This window comes from Labrus mixtus, chromosome 9 (assembly GCF_963584025.1).
Source record: "Labrus mixtus chromosome 9, fLabMix1.1, whole genome shotgun sequence".
Lineage (NCBI taxonomy): Eukaryota > Metazoa > Chordata > Actinopteri > Labriformes > Labridae > Labrus > Labrus mixtus.
In genome coordinates, this window is record NC_083620.1 from 8668021 (window position 1) to 8673037 (window position 5017).

Consider the following 5017-nt stretch of genomic DNA (forward strand, 5'->3'; position numbering starts at 1 on the left):
CGCTCTGTCGGGTCTCCTGTTACATTTTCTGAGGGACAAATAGTGCGAGTGTCTGTTTCTGGCAGAGAGATAAAAATTTAACTCGGAAATATTTACCTAAAATTTGAATATTGTGAAATCCCCCCTCAGAAGATTTGTTAAGAGGTCCTGTTTTTTTAAGCTAAATTAGGTGTTTGTGAAGCGCCTGTGACTGCCAATGCAAAAAAGTTTTCTGGAATCAATGACAATGAAATACCTGTGATCAACTGGAGGATGTGTGAAGGCTGTGTGTGTGTGTGTGTGTGTGTGTGCGTGTGTGTGCGTGTGCGTGTGCGTGTGTGCGTGCATGCGTGCGTGTGTGTGTTGCTGGGTGGTTGGCGATGAAGCGGGGGTTCGAAAGCTCCACTGTCAGCTCAGGATATTTGACCAACGATTGCACCCCCCCCTCCCTCTCCCCTCCTCCGGTCCCCCCTCAGATTGATTAAATTGGATCAAGATGACACCAATAATTGGCTCAAGCTGGGGCCAGTGCACAGACCCAACGATCCATATCTAACTCCTTTTGTTGCGTTGGTGTCCCTTTTCCCGCGCCGCGCTCCATTTGGAACGGTTTACCTTGGCTCCGTCACAAGCGTTTCAGTCCCAATCCCCCGCTGAACACAACAGGCCCGCTGACATCATGAGAGCGACAGGAAAGGTTACATTTTTCGCGGATGTCTGGGAAATTAGCGGCGCGCTGGCTCTTTTATGGTCACCCCATTCATCCCTCTTGTTCAGCGTCCCCCCGGGGAGACGCGCTGAGAGAGCGGATGATGTGTTTCGGTGTGAAATGTTCCCGTTTGATATCTACACCGATGACCTCAAGGGACAGTCCGATGGAGAAGTCCAGAGGAGGATTTATTCTGAGTGTTTCGAAACAGTGATAGGAATCTGTGCTTGATCAATGTAGATTAAAAAAAGACTCCAAATAGAGAGTGTACAATTTTGGAAAAGAGAACTCAAATTAATTTCATCAGCATGTTTTGGAAATCCAGGAAAATGAATTTCTGGTGCAGAAAGATGGGACAACGCTGCTGCTAATCAGCCTCCTTCTACAAGGCTCATTTATTTATTATGGAGATGGTAAAGCAAAATGTTTGAAGCTCTTATGAATTTAAAGTAAATTGTTACAAAGTGCAGCAACGTGAGAATAGAAAAACTTAATCAGAAACAATATACACCTCACAGCTCGGGCTGGTGACCCGCCGATGCCTGCTAAACAGTGCTGACATGTTTGTTATGCTTAGAAATTCCTGACTACTGGAATCTACTCTCAACCCTTCAGGTTGCTGATTTTTTTCCCGGCCACTGCATCGTCTTGGCCTCGCTTCTTCTGCTCCCTTTAAAAAAGGCGTACAAACATCCTGACAACTGGATGAAACTGTTGGATATGTGGAGCAGCAGGTATCAAACCATCTCGTACCTTTGTTGAAAGTAGGTGAAGCACTGAAAGTAGGGCACCGAGAACAGAGAAATCAGGTAAATGGTGCCGGTTATCAGTGCGCATCAGACGCCCGTCGACCTCCCTCGTCTGAGGCATTAAATTAGGCACTCTATCTAATGCTCTAACTCAGCCCAGTAGGCCGAGGTGATCCTGCCGCGCCAGAACTGTGCACAAAAACCCGACCAGTCACATCTGATTGAAGCAAAGCCTTGTGGATCCCATCGCTTCGTCACCAAGGTTACTAATCAGATTTCCATCCAGTACAGCCACATGCAGGATTTCCTGATCAAACGTTGCGACTTGGCCCCACTGACCGGCCCCCGGTCCCATTATCTAACATGTTTTCTATGTGACGGGGTCAAGCAGAGTGTAAAGCTCGGGGAGAAACACTATACCTGTCTTTCTGGAGCAGGCTGGAGGTAGAGCCAGCGACAGGTTAAGGAAAAGAAAAGGAATTGATCTGAGGGAGGGTCAAAGTCGGGACTCGGCTCACATCAGGGGACAAATTCCAAATAACACTGGAAAATATTAAGAGCTCTATCAATCTGGAAGTTTTCTGAAACACTATCGGATTGTTATGAACTGCTTCAGATGCAGCTTAATCTGATTTAACCTTCTTGTATTCATTCATTTTTTCAAATATGTGTAAAAGTGTTGGATGTCACACGACCGAAACACTTTCATAAATATCTTTAAAAAATACAATTTACGTGAACAATCTTTTAGTAAATTTCAGTCACTATGAGATCATTTAAGATGTAGCCCAGGTTTAGACCAATCACAGAAGGCTGCAGTGATGATTTCAGTCACTGTGGAGCCAATCACATGGTCCACTGTTTGTTGACACAGAGCTGACCTTTTAACCCCGCCTGTGCCTGCCAAGAGGTACGGTATTAGTCACGGTAACTCGATGTGTGTGTGTGCGTTAGTGTGTGTGTGTGTGTGTGTGTGTGTGTGTGTGTGTGTGTGTGTGTGTGTGTGTGTGTGTGTTGGAGTTATCTAGCTGTGACTTCAACAGCAGCCAAAGTCAATACCTGTCTAATTCTCCAGATCATGGGAATCAGAGGAGGTGTAAACACACTGAAGAGAAGCTATCAAAAGACAAATTCAGAGGAAGATGTTGCAGGAAGAGGGCCAATTATTACTTTTATCACAAACTATAGGATTAAAGAGCTGGCCTGGTTCTATCCAAAGGTAACAAACCTCTTTACGATACTCTCACACAACTTATTTATGCCTTTGGAGATTGTGCAACAGAGGAGTCAGGGACATTTGAAGTATGACCTGTGGCTCCTACAGGTGTTCAGAGAGGTCTGTTCCTGCAGTCGATTTAAGTTTTTATATACAGAGTTAGTGTTGGAGGATGCAAGTTGGTGAAGTGGTCAGAGGAGGTTCCTGGTTAGAATCCCTGTCTGACAGGAGCCTCTCTGTGTGGAGTTTGCATGTTCTCCCCGTGCATGTGTGGGTTCTCTCCAGGTACTCTGGCTTCCTCCGACAGTCAAAAGACATGCTCGTTGGGTTAACTGCTGACTCTAAATTGTCCGTAGGTGTGAATGTGAGTGTGGCTGGTTGTCTGTCTCTATATGTCAGCCCTGTGATTGGCTGTCAAACAGTACTGTGTACCCCGCATTGTGGGTTCAATTTGGCCGTCTGTAAACAATATCAAATAGGTTTGCTGAGTGTGGCTAATGTTAGCATTGCTAACAACACCAGCCGTCCGTCCTCCTTGCAGGTTTACGTTCCCATGCCTGTGCTTAATGTGATTACACATTGCTCCAGTTTAACCTGACACAGCCTACATATGACTTTATCTTCATTTTATAGATCAAAATACTGACAAAGTGTGCCACCCTATCAGATGCCCTTCTTCCACTGTCCTGTTGTTTACTTTGGGGTCATAGTTCAGTATTAGGCTGAATGGCAGCAACCACTGACCGGAGCTACAGCCCCAACTAGTGGCAGGTTGCTATAGTACACAACATTTGGAAAGCTTTGGTGGGCTTTACAAAGTGCAGTGTGAAAGCAACCAATGAACTTTATATGTGAAAGCGACCTCAGTAAATAGTGGAGGTATCATCTATACACACACACACGCACACACACACACACACACACACACACACACACACACACACACAGAGATGAAAGTTGTTGCAGTACAGTGCAGGGTCTGGTGGCAATGAGCCAAAAATAGGCCACCAGTTTTACCAATGACAGATGTGACGGGGCCTTAAAAACTTCCTTGTTTTGAAAGCTCGCTCCACATGGACTCAGGAGTTTGTTTAGCTGCCTGATGCTGGTGGGATTGGGTGTTGAAGGTGATGACAACGACTGGCTCGTGCAAAACTAAAGAGAGGCATAAAGAGTCAAACGGACAACAAATAGCGCTTAAGTGACAAACACACATCGGAGTCTTGTGGCAGCATGATAGAGCGTGATCACAGAATGAGTGTGAGGGAGAGAGACTTAGGGTTGAGATAGAGCAGGAGACAGAAAGGTTTGAGTGGTGAGAGTAAGGCTGATTCTATTTCACTTAATGTAACCATGGCGGGCTGGGAGCCCCAGTGCTGCCCGCTCTGGGCTCTTTAATGTAAATAGCCGCCGCTGCCCTAATGCTGAGGCACATGTGAACGCGCCGTAGCCGTGTTATATGACTCTGTCTAACCAAACAGCACTCACAGACACAAAAATTCCTGCTCAGGCTCTTTTCCCATCACTCGAGTGAGACTGAGGGGGGGACGGAGGGAGACTGACGGAGAGACAGAATGAAAAGAGAGAGAGGGGATCAGGAGCGGGGAGAGAGGAAACATTTCTTTGGCATGAGGCAAAATACAATTACCAGAGAGACGTAGTTCTCTGAGACAGAAAAAAAAAATCAATTTATGGATGGAGAAAAGGAAGCAGAGATCTCCTGGAGCGAAAAGTTCATGATCTCTTTAGAAATGTCCTCTGTGTGGAGTTCACCCGTCTCTTGGGGACATGAAGTGCCATGACCTGATTGGCTGTCAGCCTGAGATCCAGGCGCCTGATTGGCTGTGTCACATTCCACATTCTAACCCACTCCAACCTACATTCCCATTGATGTCGCGCTCTCAAATTATACATGGCTGCTGAACACAGTTGAAATGTGTTAACTTTGCAGAGACAGAGTCGTAAGCTTCACTTTATAAGCTGCTTCTTTATAAAAAAGTACTTGGGTCAAAATGTTGTGGCAGCAGCTGCTCGATATTAATCATTTTCATCACCGTTTCTTCTTCTTTTCCTGACCTTATTATGTCACTTCTAGCACCCTATCATATCGACTGCAGTCAAAAGTTCAAGTTCAAGTTGGTGGTTGGGGTCTACTTCCACATTCACTGGTCCGTCTCTTACAACCATCAGTCATCGGCCTCCCCACATGTGTCAAACCATGATGTTAGCCTCTGGCAGCCCTCGCCCTGTTGCCCTACGGGCTAAAACAATACATCACATCCTTCCATTGTGCCTGCAGTACCAGCCTTGGCAACCGTCTGCCCCTGCATCGCGCCTCCAGAGCCCCGGCGACGTGGGCATGTG